Genomic DNA, 18,547 nt, shown 5'->3' on the forward strand with positions numbered 1-18,547 from the left:
ATGACATGAAACGCAAAAGCGTCAAAGAGCTGGGTTACAAACAGGAAGCAGAGCTCTCTTTTTTTGATGACTCTTATTTTATCTTTGTTTATTCTTCATTTTCTATAGCTCTGCTGTACAGGAAGAACCCCGTGTCTGTTTCAAGATCAAATAGCGCTATCACCTCCTAACATGATCCCATCCTGATCTTCACAGGGAGGAAATACCAGATCCTTGAACTGTTCTGAGTGTGTTTGGAACCCAGCTGGAAGAGAATATCGATCACCAAGGGGCTTGTCTGTATGACCACAGGCATTCACATGCCTCTGCTTAGTTGCATTTCCACTAGAGAAAAGATGCACTTGATGACACTCGGCTCAGACATATAATTTCAAGGGCATGGGTCTTCAACGTGGTGTCCCTAGGCACCCTGTGGCCTGCCAATACCTTTCCTGGCGCCTGCCAAGTGTTTTTCGAAAGTGGGTGGGGCCAGATGGAGCTTTTGTCCAGCAGGGCTTCTGGTCACTGGAGATCTGATTGGCTTTACAGATTTTTTAAAAAATATTGCTTTGGCAACAGCTGCCACCACAGTACTGCATGACTGAAGCTAAGCTGCATGTATGCAAGCATTTTTAAACCATATGTTCATTTTAAAAGATGTTGAAGAGTTACTATTAGAGTTAAGCATCACCTTGCTCCCTGATGTTTTGTGTTTGCTTCTGCCTCCTGTGGCAGCCATTTTGTAATTGCACCCACCACCCTGTGTCAGAATTCCAAAGTTGCCCACAGGCTCAAAAAGTTTGGGGACCCCTAGGGAGGGAACTGGACGCTGAAGAACTTGAGCATCTCAGAGTCTTTCTACACAGGACATCTTATACGAGGACACTCAAGTGTAGGGAGACATAATGAGCAGAATCACAAGTGACAAAAGGCACAGATTGGACACTTGTCAGCTTCCCTCAAGTTTTGATGGGAAATGTAGGCAGCTTGGCGGAATGTTGGACAAGTGAGTTGAAAAGTCCATTGGACAGCAGTCGGAGAGCGAAGCTGTGAGACCAGGATGCCTACATTTCCCATCAAAACTTGAGGGAAGCTGACAAGTGTCCAATCTGTGCCTTTTGTCACTTGTGGTTCTGCTCAATATTAGCTGGGAAGCATAGTTTTAAAAGACAGAGCTGGCAGAGATCACTCCTCAGAAGGTTTGTTAATTTCATCTTCACCTCCCCAAAGGGGAAGTGAAATTGACAGAGCCTTCAGGGAGGGGAAGATGAAATTAACAAACCCTCTGAGGAGTTACCTCTAGCTATGTCTTTTAAAACTACCCTCCTGTAGAGAGGTGAAATTGACGCTTCCCAGCTAACATTGCGTCTCCCTATACTTAAGCATCCCCATGAAAGATGTCTTGTATAGAGAGACTCTCACTATAACAAATATTTTTCAGAGGCCTTACCAAAAGCAAAAACTAAGGTTAAAACTGTTGGAATAATATGCAACATCGGGTGTATAAGAAGCTCCTGCAGGGGGCGACATACGATAGCTAGTCAGAGACCTTCCTCCTGCTGCTTAATGTCTTTTCCTTGTTTATCCCCAGGACATTTTTCTCAGGCAGTTTCCAGCTTCTTCTGCAGGGATAAATAAGTATCTAGAAGGAATAGGAACAAATAAGAAAAGGCACTGCCAGTAATATAATTTCTCCTTGCCTGTGCCACCCCTGCATTGGAATCTGCTGAATAAAAATTCATCAAGGAGTTTGATACCATCTGCCAAGGCCTTAATAAGGATTTGGGTTCTTCAGTGTAGCAAATTCATTCCAATTACTTCTCTTGTGAATGGTCTCTTGTCTTGATTATATTTGAATGCTACTCTGCAGGCAAAAATCCTTCCATCCGAGAAATGTACTGTTGGATCCAATCCATTGATTTCAATGGGCCTAAGGTAAAGGTAAAGGTAGTCCCCTGTGCAAGCACCGAGTCATTACTGACCCATGGGGGGATGTCGCATCACATTTGCTTGACAGACTTTTTGCGGGGTGGTTTGCCATTGCTTTCCCCAGTCATCTACACTTTATCCCCAGGAAACTGGGTACTCATTTTACCGACCTCGGAAGGATGGAAGGCTGAGTCATCCTCGAGCCGGGTACCTGAACTTGGCTTCCGCCAGGATCAAACTCAGGTCGTGAGCAGAGCTTGGGCTGCAGTACTGCCACTTACCACTCTGTGCCACGGGGCTCTGCGCCACGGGGCTCTGCTCATGACCTGAGTTCGATCCCAGCGGAAGCTGAGTTCAGGTAGCTGGCTCAAGGTTGACTCAGTCTTCCATCCTTCTGAGGTTGGTAAAATGAGTACCCAGTTTCCTGGGGGTAAAGTGTAGATGGCTGGGGAAGGCAATGGCAAACCACCCCGTAAAAAGTCAGCCAAGAAAACGTCATGATGTGACGTCCCCCCATGGGTCAGTAATGACTCGGTGCTTGCACAGGGGATTGACTACCTTTACCTCAATGGGCTTAGACTGGAGTAAATCTGACAGTCTTCTCCCTGGAATTCTCATAGCTGAGGGGAGTAGAGATCAAGTGGCAATGGCATTAGCAAAAAGATAAAGTGGCTTTGTGTGTTGTCTGGAAGCACTCCTTGTCTTTGTGGCAGCTTTTAAACTCTTTCTAAACATGAATACATTCCCCTAGCCCATCTCCCACCAGAAGCCTCTCCTTCCATTTTGGGGGGGGAGGGGGGGTTACCATGTTTTGTTCTATGGTTTATCCTAGATCAAACACCTGCAAATAATGCATGAAGTATCCAGAAAACTGCAACAATAGGAAACTTGGATTATTTAGAAAAAGAGAAGTGAAGTGAGCGTGCGTGCGTGCGTGCGTGCGTGATTGGGTGGGATGTAGGCAACCTGTGAGGCCTTGACAGTGACATACTGACATCACTGGCAAGAAGTTGGCATTAGCCAAAACTCTACAGTTTTGCTATTGTGCTATTGATGATGCTTTATTGTAACAGTAGATCTTATTCAGTATATGCTAGAAACAGCTGAACAACAAAACACAAGAGGCTTTCCCCAGTAATAACCGTCCCAATACACAAACTATACATGGGGGGAAAAATTGACAGTCACCTGAAAAAATAATATATACAAATGCAATTCTTTTTATAAATATTTTCACATAATTAAAGATGAAAAAATACCATTAAGATTATTGCTCATTACACCTGATGGAGGAAACAAACAGCTCAGTCCACAGCGTCCTACAGGTAGAGTCTCTAAGTTCCGTATTAATTTCACTTGGATGCTGAAGATATTGACAAATAACCACTTCTGGAATTGACCCTCTATATCCAGGAATGGGAACAATTTGTCACAAGCTGTCCTCCACTGACCAGAGGAACCAACAGTCAAGGTAAGTATGTTGAATAGTGACCCTCAAATGGTCCTTTTTGAATTGTATTTTCTCTTTTTTTGCAGATTGGTAGAACTACGAAGATGTAAAGGGTCTCCCGAAGGGGTCCCCCCGCCCTACAAGTCAGCTTGTTTCGTGTTCTGTCCACTTCCTCAGGGGCCAGATGTTTCTCCACCAAAGGAACACTTTTCAAAGAATCACCACATACAATCCCTCGTGCATTCTTATTTAGCGCACATCAAAATGGTCAGTGATATAGAGGGTCAATTCCAGAAGTGGTTATTTGTCAATATCATCAGCGTCCAAGTGAAATTAATACAGAACTTAGAGACTCTACCTGTAGGATGCTGTGGACTGAGCTGTTTGTTTCCTCCATCAGGTGTAATAAGCAATAATCTTAATGGTGTTTTTTCATCTTTAATTATGTGAAAATATTTATAAAAAGAACTGCATTTGTATATATTATTTTTTCAAGAAACAGCTGAACAGCAATATGTTAATCCATTGTAATAAAAGCAGCACTCCTTTTTAGTAGCCCATACCACACTTCTTTTTGTAGTCTGGCTTTAGATTTTTTTCATATCTTGCATATTATACAGTCCATCACATGTCAGCTATAATTAAAATGGAGCAGATCTGGAAATATTCAGCTAATTGCATTGAATTGTGTTTGTTTGTTTGTTCCCAGGTACAAGCTCACAAAAGATATCAGCTCTACAAACTTGTTAGTTTCTCTCAAGAATTGCATTTGAAATTCTGTCTCAGAAATCATATTATTAAGTATGATATTATGTCATACTGTCCATTGCATTGTTAGAAGGACTGCAGAAGAGGCAATGGGAACTAAGGATACAAAATTTCAGGAGCCCAAGTTGTCCTGGTGTCCAGGGCTTTTTTTCTGGGAAAAGAGGTGGTGGAACTCAGTGGGCTGTCCTTGGAGAAAATGGTCACATGGCCGGTGGCCCCGCCCCCTGATCTCCAGACAGAGGGCAGTTGAGATGGCCCTCCGTGCCGCCAAGCAGGGCCACCAGCCACGTGACCATTTTCAAGAGGTTCCGGAACTCTGTTCCACCGCGTTCCTCTTGAAGAAAAGCCCTGCTGGTATCCCAAGGAGCTCAGCATTCTGGTCCTAATCAGGCATCCTGTGTGTCCTCTTCCAGATGGGAGAATGCCTCAGAGGAAATCCTTGTCTGGGGGGGAGGGCAGCGAGCGCTCTGGCCAGCTCTGTTTTTTAGCCCTTCATTTTCATGTTACGTACAACTGAGCTCTTTGAAGAGTTGTGGCTTTGCCATTTTGTTGGACGCAGTTCACTGTTTTTCCTAACCAACTTTGTTGATGCATAAGCTTTCGAGAACCACAGCTGTCTTCGTCAGATGCATCTGACGACGAGAGCTGTGGTTCTCGAAAGTTTATGCCTCGATAATGTTGGTAAGTCTCAAAGGTCCTACTGGACTTTTTACTCTTTTGCAACTACAGATTAACATGGCTAACTCCTCTGGATCTTTCTCTGTTTTTCCTGTAAGAGAAAACCAGGAAACCTGATAAATCCATTACCCTTAGCCTACTAAGGGCAAAGTCTGTGGTTCACCATCTTTTCCTACACAGAGCCAAATGTTTCCAAAGCGTCCCCTTCTTTGGCCGCCAATGGGCTACCAGCCCACCAGAGTGCAGACTGCAGCCTGTCTCCCACCAGGGGAACTGTGGAAACACCTGCTGGCTTCTTTACCAATAGATGGCAGCACTGCTAAAAGCTTTTGTTAGGAAGACGACGCATTCATTCATGCCCAGAGTTCAGTGCTAGAACAGTTGCAGGCTCTAAAGTGCACATTCACATCTCCCCGCCAAGAAGTTCAAACTTCTGCAAATCGGGGGCCACAGGCTCCCAAGACAGTCAAATTAACCTGGCTGTTTGGCATGCCTCTGTTTGTCTGGAGAACAATGAATAACCTTTTCTGTTCAGCTTATTTGGATCGTAAAAGTACTGAACTTCCTTTGGTACAAAATAGGAAACAGATCATAGATATATACACACATTCAGGCTGGAGATTTAGTAGCGCTACTGTGTCAGCTTTTCATACCCAACAGCAGTTGAGCAGTTGTGTCCTAGTTAGACCTCGATCCTCCCACAAAGAAGTAACTGCCTGAGTTTGTACCAAACACAGGCGCACAGTTCCATGTACCTGAAGGTTCCCCTTGGCTTGCTGCATGCTGTATTAATTTACTCTGCTCTGGCTTCTGACGGTGCCTTGTTAGTAAACTAACCATAACTGCGTTCGCCTTTAAAAAAACAACTGGAATGCGTAAGCTCAGAGTGGATCCGGTTTTCCTTAGGATAGAAGAGCTGCAATTCAAGCCGTTGCAACGACATTAAATATCTGAATAAGGAGCTATGGAAGTGAAAGAACACACCATGTCATGTGCATTTACACATGTGTACACTAGAGAAAGAATTTTCAATTTTTCCCCTGGGAACCCTTTTCCCATCAAACTTATTTGCTGAAGAATTTCTGCCTGTTACAAGCATTCTGTAATGGATACTCAGCTTAGGCCAAATCACAGGCTGGCCTGTTGAGTCTTACCAGCCTCACTGCAAGACAAGTGGGAAGACACAGTAAGCAGTTACAAGGACGGGCATCTGGGGGTGTATCCCCCTTCTCATTGGCTTTGTCACTTGGTTGGCAAGAACACACAATGACTCACAATGTGGATACGCCATCCATCTCTCCACCTTTCAGCCTGATAGAGCGTCTCCACAGGACACCAGAGCCAAGCCAGCAGTACCCGTGCATAAAACAGGGGTGTCTACCATGCCAGCTACTTCCAGAGGGAAGACCCGGCCAGATCAGAAGCCTCCAGAATGAAAACCTCCGCTGCAGCAACATTCAGAGCGGAAGTCACATGCATAACGTCGTCGCGATTCTTCTACCCTTTCCACGAAGTGCTGCACCCACTGACCTCTTGTAGAGCTTTCAGAGGACAGCCTCTGGTGAAGCGGAAAGCTTTGCTTGTAGAGTACAAGGTGTGCTCCAAGTGTTGTGAGTCCACTCTTCACACAGCTGCTGCTTGTACAGCCAAGGTCACATGTTCCATGTGCAGCAGTGATTAGCACCCTTCCACTCTGCATCCGGACCCTGCTTCACCGCAGCCACCCACACCTGGATCTCCTTTGGTTGTGCCCCAGATTGAGCCACCAGGCCCAGCTGCACCTGTCAGTGTTCACTGTACTCAGGTTTGTGGCACCATGGACAGTCAACGTACCTGCCACCAGATTTGTCTGGCCACAGTCTTCCCTACCAGTCGCCCTGATCTCACTGCAAAGATGGACAAAGCAATCGGACAAAGCAATCAGACAAAGCAATCGGTCCTTGGCCAGCCCAGAATTCTTCAACCTCTTTGACGTACATGGAGATGCAGTACATCCTGAAGATGTGCACTGGGGTACAGCGCACGGTGGGGAGGAGAGCTGTCGGGTTCCAAATCCAGTCCCTTGACATCAGTGTTCAGTCTTCTCTGCCACCACTGTTGGAGTGTGATGCCTTACCGAATGACTGCACCCAGATTCCCACACCAGACATAGTGTTACACCATCCTCATCTAAGACCCATCGCAAGTCAACTTCCAGCATTAGACCCTGGTGCACAAATCTTGCTTTTGCTGGGCATGGATATCTCCGATCTGCTGGCATGCAACGAACTGCTCATGGGACCCCCTGGCACACCATACGCTCAGAGATTAAAGTTAGGATGCGTCGTCATGGGGAATGTAAGTGTAGATCGCTTACAGATACCAAAACAGACAAGCGTCTTCACAACAAATGTCTTAGACAATGGGAGAGCCTCACACTTGAAGCCATGTGAGAAACACTTCACTTGACATGAAAGGGACTTTTTCCTGGAAGATACAGTGTTCTAAACAACCAAAGATGACAACATGCTCGCTTCTTCTTTGGAAGACAAGCAGTTCTTGCAGCTGATGGAACAGGAACTTTGGCAAAATGACTTGGGGAGTTGGGTCACTCCACTTCCTTTCCACATGCCTCAACAATGCTTACCCAACAATCGGGAACAGGCTCTATCTAGGATCTTCACCTTGCACAAAACTCTAGCAAGGAAGCCTGAAATGAAGGCCCATTTCGTGGAATTCGTGGACAAGATGCTGCAGAACAAGCATGCAGAACTCACACCACCGCTGAAGGCAGGTGAAGAATGCTGGTACCTGCCATTCTTTGGAGTATACCATTCTCAAAAGCCTGGTCAGATCAGAGTGGTCTTTGACTCCAGCGCTCAGTTCCAAGGCGTCTCACTGAACAAGGTCCTCCTTAGGGGACCTGACCTGATCAACAGTCTACTCAGCATGCTTCTCCACTTCAGGAAGGAAGCTGTAGCCATAATGGCAGACATCCAGCAGATGTTTTACTCCTTCCTTGTCAGAGAAGACCACTGCAACCACTTGCGATACCTGTGGTTCAGCGATGAACAGCATTGCCAGACGATCACTGAGTATTGCATGAGAGTTCATATTTTTGGAAACGGACCATCCCCTGCGATAGCCATCTATGGGCTACACCAAACTGCACGCACTGGAGAGCTGCAGTATGGTCTGGATGCAAGACTATTCGTGGAATGGGACTTCTACGTGGATGAGGGGCTCAAGTCTGTAGCCACACCAGCAGAAGCCGTGGACCTGTTGAAGAGGACACAACTGATGCTGGCCACAGCAAACCTCAAGCTGCACGAAATTGCTTCCAACAGTGCACAGGTGTTAGCAGCCTTCTATCCAGAAGACCACGCTAAAGGCCTGCAGGATCTAGACTTAAGCAACAACACCCCACTCCTCCAACGGAGCCTTGGACTGAGTTGGGATTTGAGGAAGGACACCTTCACCTTCCAAGTGCCAGTCCCAGAGAAGCAGTTCACGAGATGAGGCATCCTGTCAACAGTGAACAGCCTGTTCGATCCCTTGGGGTTTGCAGCACCAGTGACCATCCAAGGGAAGCATCTCTTACGCACACTCTCCTTAGGTGCCAAGAATTGGGATGAACCGCTTCCTACAGAACAAAGACAGTACTGGGAAGCATGGAAGAACTCCCTTAGCAGCCTGCAAAGCATACACATACACCACACTGACGTACCAATCTCAGCTACCGCTGCCTTCTGTAGAGAGCTGCTCATCTTTTCAGACGCATCAAGCCAGGCGAGAGCAGCCATAGCATATATATGGGTTGATGGCAGGGAGAGCCACATCCACCTCGCATGTCATCAGGACGCTGGGCCGATTTTGCCAGATGAACAACACCGGGCTGAAAGGCTGATTCTATGCAGTATACAACATGAGTCCTACTTGGAAGAGCTCGAGTGTATCAAGAATGGATCAGCAATTCCAAAAGCCAGCACTCTCCTCAAGTTGACCCCCTATCTCGATGATGAGGGACTGCTCAGAGTAGGAGGATGCTTGAATCAGGCCGCCATGGGACCCACAGTGGCGAATCCAATCATCCTTCCAGCACATCAACATGTCACTATCCTGTTGGTACAACAGCACCACGAGTGAGTCCATTACCAAGGACAGAAGGAGCTGTCAGAGCAGCGGGTCTGTGGATCGTGGGAGCAAAATGCTGCATTGCTTCTGTCATCTGGAACTATGTTCAGTGTCGGAAGTTTAGAGGCCCTGATCCGAGCCCAAAAGGGCCCCAAAGGGCCGAAAATGGCCCTTTGGGGCCCTTTTGGGCCAGGATCGGGGCCAAAACAACTGGGGCCGGGTCACTGCTGAGTGGGGGAGGTTTCCCCCACCCGGCACCGACCCAATCCAGGCTGTTTTGGCCCAGATTCGGGCCATTTTGGCCCCAATCAAGGCCTAAACGGCCCTAAAGTCAGGTGGGCGGGGCCACCTGACTTGGGGGAACTGCCAGAATGCCGTTCCAGTGCGTTCCCCCTCGAAAGGAGCCCTGGAGATAATGATTTATCAGGCACAAGACCCAGAAAATAGAGGCTGTCCCTGGTAAATAGGGGGCATTGGACAATATGTCTTCAGGTGGTTCTTGGGCCAATCTGTTGCTGCAAGATAAAAAGTTGGATCCGGGTTAAATTTTCCAGTAGCAGAAAGGAACATTCCTGCCTCCCTCTTCCCCCACTGACCCGGTCAGTTACCACCCAGTTTCAAACCTCCCGCTCCTGGGTAAGGTGATTGAGCAGGCAGTGGAGGAACAGCTGCAGGGATTTCTGAAGGATGCCTCAGCACCAGATCCCTTTCAGTTTGGTTTCTGACCAGGACATGGGATGGAGACACTGTTGGTCACCCTCACAGATGATCTTTGCAAGCACCTGGATCGAGGTGGATCAGCACTGCTGATATTATTAGATCTTTCAGCAGCATTCAATACGGATGTTTATGACCTTCTGACCCACCGCTTTGCTGATGTGGGAATATGAGGCCTTACAGTGGCTTGTCTCTTTTCTCCATGGTCAGGGACCGAGGGTGGCGCTGGGCAAGAAGTTGTCATCCCGCCACCCGCTGGTGTGCGGTATCCCACAGGGGGCAATACTCTCCCCACTATTGTTTAATATCTATATGCGCCCCCCTGCCCAGCTCGTGCAAAGTTTCGGACGTGGGTGTCACCAATATGCAGATGACACCCAATTGTATCTGCTGATGGATGGACGGCCTGGCTCGGCCCCAGATGTCCTGGAGCATGCTTTTGAAGCCGTGACTGGATGTTTGAAACAGAGTCAGCTGAAATTAAATCCTACAAAGACGGAGGTCCCGTACTTGAATCGCAGGTACGTAGGTTCAGGACTCCGGCTTCCAGCCTTCAATGGGGCGTTACTTACACCTGTTCTGAGGGTCAGGAGTCTGGGGGTGATCTTAGTCGCATCCCTGAAAATGGAGGCTCAGGTCGCAGCGCTTGCCAGGTCCTCTTTTTTCCATCTGTGGCAGACCAGGCAACTTGTACCTTACATTTTGACCCACGATTTAACTAGAGTAATCCAGGTAATGGTCACCGCTAGGCTGGATTACTGTTATGCGCCCTATGCGGGGCTTCCCCTGGGTCGGATTCGGTGATTGCACCTGGTTCAAAATGCAGCGGCGTGTCATCAAGTGGTACCCGTGTCAATTGGTACGCATATAACACCGGTATTGTGTCAGCTGCATTGGCTGCCAGTGGAGTACCAAATCAGATTCAAGGTTTTGGTACTAACCTATAAAGCCCTATGTGGATTTGGACCAGTGTATCCGCGAGATCGCCTCTCCCCATATGTGGCCCAGAGGGTGCTCCAATCAGGAGATAAACAACTACTGGTGGTCCCTGACCCCAGGGAGGCCCACTTAGCCTCAACCAGAGCCGGGGCCTTTTCAGTCCTGGCTCCAACCTGGTGGAACTCTCTGTCTAGTGAGACCAGGGCCTGGCAGGATTTACTGTCTTTCCGCTGGGCATATAAAACAGAGATGTTCTGCCAGGCATATGGTTGGGGCTAGACTAGGCCTCCACCAGCCTGGACAGAGGAGGAGAAGGGAAGATCGGAACGCTCCCTATTAAAGGCATCCACCATCCAGTAAGTAAAATGGCAGATGGATTGCGTCCAATTAGCTGATTGCTGCTATCTTGTATATTTTAAATTTATACTGTGCTGTTATGCTGCCCATTGATTTTAAACTGTTTTAAGATGTAACTTTTATTATAAAAGTTTTTACCTGATGTAATCCACCCCTGGGCCTGCTTGTGTGGGAAGGGCGGAATAAAAATCGAAAGTAATAAAATAAATAAATAAATAAATCCTCAAAATTATCCCAGCAAAAGAGCAATGTTCTTTCAAAAATAAGCAATATGTAGTCAATTGTTTAGTATATAGGAAACTATTCATTTTGTAGATATTAATAAATGCTGAAATACTAAAATATAGAATGTGCAATTTTCTAGCTATTTATGACTAGTGCGTTCCGTAGGCCTAGCCAAAACTGGCTGAGATCTGACTTCAACAACCTTCTGCTTGAAGGACACCCATTTTCTCAAATTTCCAAACCCCAACGCTACAGTTTTTGCCAAATACTATAGGGAACAGATGCTTCATTGTAGTTCTATGAAGGAAAAGTACTGAGTCATCACAAACCGTTTTTTTCTGAACTGGGATATGAAAACACTGTAAATGTTCTGACAACCCTTTCAGACATTTGCACAATCAGAGAGAGAAATTCCAAGTCCTGATTATTAAAAAAGAAGGGGGGAAATCACCAGAATTGCCAGATAGCTATCATTTCCTTGGATGAATTCATTGAAATAAGTACCCTTAAATCAAGAGGATTCCCCTATGTCAAGAATGAAAAACTCAAAGAAATATCAAAGAAAAAAGCTTAATACTTCCCAAATATTACAAAACCCAGATGTGAAAGCTTCATTGATTACTGCAAGTAATCAGGGCTTTTTTTTCTGGGAAAAGAGGTGGTGGAACTCAGTGGGTTGCCCTTGGAGAAAATGGTCACATGGCTGGTGGCCCCGCCCCCTGATCTCCAGACAGAGGGGAGTTGAGATTGCCCTCCGTGCCACTGAGCAGTGCGGAGGGCAATCTCAACTCCCCTCTGTCTGGAGATCAGGGGGCGGGGCCACCAGCCATGGGACCATTTTCAAGAGGTTCCGGAACTCCGTTCCACTGCGTTCCTGCTGAAAAAAAGCCCTGCAAGTAATTACATTGAAACAAGTGTTAATTGGCTGTTTCTCTCAATCAAATAAATTAAAGGCCTATTGGTATAACCCATGGGGAAGTTTTCCTATATAAACTCCACTAAAATTAACAGGAATTGCAAAAAAGCCCCACCAATTCCAGAGAAGTGTGCTAAAGAGACAACTTAAAAATATTTTAAATAGATAAATATATCAAAACTTCAACGAGATTTGAGCACAGATTTTGTTATTTTCCCTATTATTCTTGTGCTTTTTATTTTACTGTATCACCACGATGGAAGGAATGTCTATCAGTGATTACTAGCAGTGGTCGTTAAATGGAAAAGGCAATATACCTAGGGTTGCTCAACAGGGGGAGACGTGTTTTCCTCGTGACCTGCTCGTGAGCTTTCCAAAGGCCGCTGGAAAGAGTAAACTGGACTCAGTGGCCTTTGGGATGAATCTCTTGATTGTTGCTGTTTGGAAGATGTCTTTACGTTGTGAATGCTTCTGTTTAATTATTGTTTTTCCATATTATTTATATAAATGGATGAAAGTGCCATTGTCTTTTTTGTTCCTATAGAAACTGTGCTAAAACACACACACAGTACAAGAAACAAATTACACGCTGGAAGAAAATACAAGTCTGCAAAGCCACAAATCTGAGCACAATTATATGAGAGGAAATTAGTTATTTTCCTTCTTGCCCTTATGAGGAAAGGCAGGTTTCCTTAAAAAGAGTACTTCCTGTTCAAGAGAGGGCAGTCATAGAAGCAATTGACATTTTACATGTAATACCTCTTATTCGTAAAAAATGTTGAACTCAGTAACAGTCAATGTTCCAGCAACATGAAATTCAGGTGGGAGGAAATGACCTTGGTACTCTTTTAACTGATGATGAGTAATAGGATGTTTCACAAACAGAAACCAGCACTTTGGAAGGCAGCAGGCTTCAGAGTCTCCACTTTAATAGGGGGACAGGGTTCCTACTGTAAATTTCCACTGGCTGACCTTTGTCCAAAGAGTGCTAACATTTGCTCCAGGATTACTAGCCTCGGTCAACTCTTCCTATTCTCACTAACACTGAGCTTCGGATTAACTATTGCCACCAAGTTATTATTTCTGATTTTATCGTTTTTGATTCCTGCCCAACCCCAAGAACACATACTGATAAAGCAGGGAGTGGAGACCAGTGAACAAAGTTTCAGGGGCCCCATTATTGCACAGTTAAACATATTTTTAAATTAAATTTGATTAAGAATTTATAAAAGCAAAAGATAAAAATTAACAAGAAAATTTATATTTATTATTTTTATTAATTTATCTCCCCGCGAACAGCCTCAGGGCGGGGTACAATAAAATGCTCAATGAGCATTTAAAATAAATATACATATATAAATAGATTTTAAAATGCAGAAATCATAAATACATAAATACCTAAAACAGCATATCAGATGGCGGCCCCCTCCAATTTTCCCAGTCTGAACATAAACAAACCAAGAGGAGAGAGTGGGGGCCATAGTGTGATAATATTCTGGTGACAGCGCTTACAGGGGGCAGATGACTTTGTCACACACACACACACACCCGCTAGGAGACCAGTAGGGATGCTCCTAAGCAATCAAAACGTCAAAGACCGGCCTCAACCATATGCCTGGTGGAACAACTCTGTCTTACAGGCCTGCTGAAAGGACATAAGGTCTTGGTAGGCCCAGGTGTCCTCCAACAGAGAGTTCCACCAGGGCCGTTTCCAGACGGCTTACCTGGCTCCGGAACGTTGCGCCATCTTGCGGGGAAAACGCGAAATATCGCGTTTTCTCGCGCGAGTTTTGCACGACGTCGCTCGCGCAAGAAAACGTGATATTTCGCATTTTCCCCGCAAGACGGCGCAACGTTCCGGAGCCAGGTAAGCCGTCTGGAAACAGCCCTCGTTAGGGCCAGGACTGAAAAAGCCCTGGCCCTGGTCGAGGCCAGCTGGGCCTCCCTGGAGCTGGGCACCACCAGCAAGTTCTTATTTGCCGATCTTAATGCTCTCTGGGGTACATATGGGGAGAGACGGTCCCGCAGGTATGTTGGACTTTAAAAGTTAAAACCAAAACCTTGAACCTAATCTGGAACTCCACACAGAGCCAGTGCAGCTGATGCAAGATGGGAGTAATTATTGAGAGTATGGTGTGCCCATCAGGACATGTGCAGCAGTGTTCTGGACCTGCTGTAATTTCCAAGTTAAGCCCAAGGGAAGTCCTGCATAGAGCGAGTTACAGTAGTCTATTCTGGAGGTGACTGTTGCGTGGATCACTTGTAGTTAGGTCGTGGGTCGACAGACAGGGTGCAAGCTGCCTGGCCTATCGAAGATGGAAGAACGCAGACTGGGCAGTTGCCGTGACCTGGCCCTCCATCGATAAGGAGGAATCCAGTATCACTCCAAGACTCTGGACCGATGAGACAGGCACTAATGGTGCCCCATCAAAGCTTGGGACTCGGGAGCCAGATTCCCAAATCTGGCAATCCCCAGCCCAAGTACAAGACCTCCATATTTACCAGGTTCAACTTCAGCCAGCTGTGCTTTACCCATCCAGCCACAGCCTCCAAAGCTCTCACTATATGTGTGCATGGTATACACTGTCCGGGGTCTGGCTCCCAGCCCCCAGACTTGGTAGGAGGGAACAGCACGTCAGCCGGGCTGACGGGCAAACAGAGGGGGCAGCCAGCAGCCAGCAGGTCAACTGGTCAGCCAGCTGACAGCAGGTCAACTGGTCAGCCAGCTGACAGCAGGTCAACCGGTCTGACTGGCAGGCAGAGGGGGCAGCTGGGGGACAGCAGGTCAACCCCTCCCACAGGCAAATGGAGCCAGGACCTGCCGGTGCCAGGGGCAAGGGGCAAAAGCCCAGGGCCTCAGGAGGCAGGGGGAGACAGAGAGAGGCCAGCGAGTCCCACTCCCCTAGGGAGGGAAAGGGGGCTAGGCAAGGCGGAAGGGGGCAAGGGCAGAGGGATTGGAAGCCCAGCAGTCACCCACCCAAAGACCTTACCTGAGGAGGAGAAGCAGCAGCAGCCCCAACAACCCAAAGCCACGCCCCAGCTAGAAAATAGTAGCCTGGCCCAGGAGTTGCCAAAAGCCAAGCCACTCCAGGTGGGACTATTGGAGGCACTCTGCAGGAAGCCCTGGGCAACCAGCCAAGGAGCCGCAGCTGGACCCACCTTCAGCCATCAGCTCAGCCAGGGAGGCCGGGCTGCTAGCCAGGGGACTGCAGCTGGACATGCCTTCAGCAATCAGCCAAGGCAGGGAGGCTGGGCAGCCAGAGAACAAGGCACAGCTGGTGCTGGTCAGTGGGGCCAGATCAGCTACCCCAGCCGCAACTGCTTGGTGCAGCCAAAGGCCAGGCTGGAAGAGGGGTGGGGCAGTAGAAGGAAGCCCTATAAAAGCTGGCTGGGAAGAGCCCTGGGGTGGTGGGTGTGAGTGAGGAGTGATGATGTGGAGTGAGAGCAGTAAGAAGCAAGGGTGGAGGCTTGGAGGAGAGTCCTGGAAGGAGGAGATGAAGGAGGATGCAGGGGGTAAGCAGGCCAGGTTGAGCAGGCCAGCGAGTGGACTGAGAGGGAGTTTGGGTGAGGTATACCGCCCCTCCTTCCACAGAGCAGGGTCCTGCAGAATCCCTGGCCCCCCTGTGATGTCAGGAGCAGACCGCCCAGTGCCACGCCCAGCGGCAGCGGCGGCAAGCCCTGACATACACACTGAAAAATACATTTATTAAAATATTTACAAAAGTACAACATACCCATCAAAAGGTTTGGCTGATGTGTTCATCTGATATTTGAGGGTGGATCCTGAGGAGAAAGAAGTTTGGAGAGGGGAGGGACCCTATTGGGGCATAATGCCACACCCTCTGAAACAGCCATTTTCTCCATGGCCTGGAGATCAGATGTAATACTAGGAGACCTCCAGGCCCTACCTGGGAGCTGGCAACCCTAGTTCATCGGGGGTCAGCCTTAAACACGCAGAATCACAGGGATCGAGCATTACAACCAGTATATAAAAATGTCAAGCCAAGTCTGGCCTGTACATTATAAAGTAATAATAAACCTTATCCTCAAAGCTTTTTGTATATAATGCAAATGAAAAATAATGACTCAGCAACACAAAAAAACCTTTAAACCTCCTATGTCAGACTTGTCTCCAGAGAGACATTCCTTCCAAGATCCCAAGTGAAATTTCCCAAGTGAAATTCTAACCACTGATAAAGATATTTGTTGAAATGTGGTTTTTTAATCTTGTTTGCTTGCCATAATTAAAGGTGCATTTTATGTATTGTGCATGCATATAAATTTAAAGTACTTAGCTGTCGCGCCCCCGGGCGCCCCCTAGAGGTAACGCCGGGTATGGGTCCGAGAGAGACATCTGAGGCGGGTCCATCCTGGGTGGCCTAGGCGGGGCTGCCTGGTTGGCCTGGGCCGGGGTGTGGTCCGGGCCTGTGATGGCTCCCCCTTTAGGCCTCAGAATGGGTGTGCCGGTGACTGAGCTGGCTTGGCTCTCCTGCACCAGGCTCCACCCTTCAGCACCAAGGACAGACTGACCTTCTCCTCCCTGGCCTGGGTGTGGAGCCCTCCATAAATAACTCCCTCCCTTAGGGCCAGCTCCACCCCTTCTCCCACGACCCTGCCCCGAAGGCTACCCGCACCACCTGGGCCAGGTGTGGCCACACCCATTTGCCCCACCTGCCCCCAGGTGGTTGGCTATCCTACCTGGGTTCTTCCCCCTTCCTCCCACTGTCACCCTCCCCTTGCCTGATGGGCAGGTGGGCCCACCTCTCCTCGGCGAGGCTGGGCTGGGCTGCCTCTGGCTGACGAGGGAGCCAGGCTGCCCCGCCCCTGCCTCCCCAGTGGGCCCTCTGGCGGTTGATGCCTGCCCTGCCCCTGGGCACCTGCGCCGGTGTCCCATTGTGGTGCGGCGCCTCCTGCGGCTCTTTCCGGGCTTCTCTCCGTCCCCTCCCTTCGGTGTGGGGCCGCGTCGGCGGCGGGGCCGGGTGCCGGGCTGTCGGTGTGGCCGTCACCCGGCCGCACCGCCGCTCTTCTCCACTCCGGTGGCTGGCCATGGGGCCGCAGCGGCCACAGCGGCAAGCTCCAGCCGCACTGGCGGGCCTGCAGCTTGATCGCCAGGCACCGCAGCAGCTCCTCCTCGTCCCCCGTTGTTCATGTAATCTTTGGGTTTAGTCTGGGTGGCATTGGGGAGAGAGAGGAATCGCCACAGGCTGGGTCTGTCCCTGTCAGCTCTTGGATGCAGTGAGAAAATTCTGCCTCCTCCACAATGCAGCTCAGAACTATGGCTTCTAGATGAAGTATTTTCAGAACACATCTGGGGTCCTCTCAGGGCTGGTGCCAGGGTTTCTGGTGCCCAAGGCAAGATACCTACTTGTGCCCCTTGCCCTGTGCGCATGCGAAGCACATGTCACTTGTGCTGTCATTGCGCAGGAGCGTCCCCCTCACCTGAGGCGGGCGGCAGCGACGAAGGGGCAGGGAGGCAGCCCGCTTCCCCGCTCACTTCCCCACTTGCTGTCAAGCTGCCTGGGCACCCGCCTCACCGGGAGCTGAGCCGAGGCAAGCAGCAGCAGCAAAGGGGCAGAGAGGCAAGCGGGGACGTGGCTCGCTTCCAGGTTGGGGGGGTCATCAGAGGCCGGTACAGCACCTCCTTCAGAGTTCAGCGCTTGAGGAGGCTGCTGACACCGCCTCCATGGACGCGCCAGGCCTGGGTCCTCTGCTTCCCAGTGAATTCTGGGCAGGGAGGCTTACATAATTTTTGCTGACCTTCTCTTCCCTGGAGGTCTTCGAACACTGGTTAAGTCCTGGAACATGTATGATTTTTTTTTAATCCCACCACCACCACCACACACACACAGAAACACTTCTATTCTGTGGAGAAGTGATCCCTTAAGGGAAAAAAAAATAATTAAAAAAATTGACCTTTTTGTTTCCCTGGATGTTTGTCATTGCTGTTAGAGCAGAGCTGTTCCTGAATTTTATTGTGAAGACAGAGGGGAGAGGGGAATGACACATAATGACACACTTCTTTAAACTTTTTACATCATAACTTTTCTCATTTCAGCTTTTACCAGTTTCACCCTTCCTTGAGAGTTTTACCACAAGTGAGGGCTAAACTAAACACCACACAAACATCCTTCCTCATGTGGGAGAAAAGTGTCAGAGATGACATCGCATGAGAAAGTATGACAGGGAATGGGGAAAGTTAACTTCTCCTTATCCACAGTCCCTTTTTGATATCAAAAAATTACACTCCCAATCCTGCTTTATATGTGATTGGTGCAGCCAGATTTACCAACAAGCTTGGAGGAAAATGTCTTGTTCCTTTAATAGGAACTTTGTGAATGAAAATGGGCAGGTAAAGTTTTTCTTGGCATAAAGGTAAATAACATTACCTGGTAAATAAATCTCATTAAGACTCCCCCCCCCAATAGCTGGCAACCCAAGGTACTCCACATAAATAAATAAATATGGCTGCCCACATA

This window comes from Eublepharis macularius, chromosome 2 (assembly GCF_028583425.1).
Source record: "Eublepharis macularius isolate TG4126 chromosome 2, MPM_Emac_v1.0, whole genome shotgun sequence".
Classification (NCBI taxonomy): domain Eukaryota; kingdom Metazoa; phylum Chordata; class Lepidosauria; order Squamata; family Eublepharidae; genus Eublepharis; species Eublepharis macularius.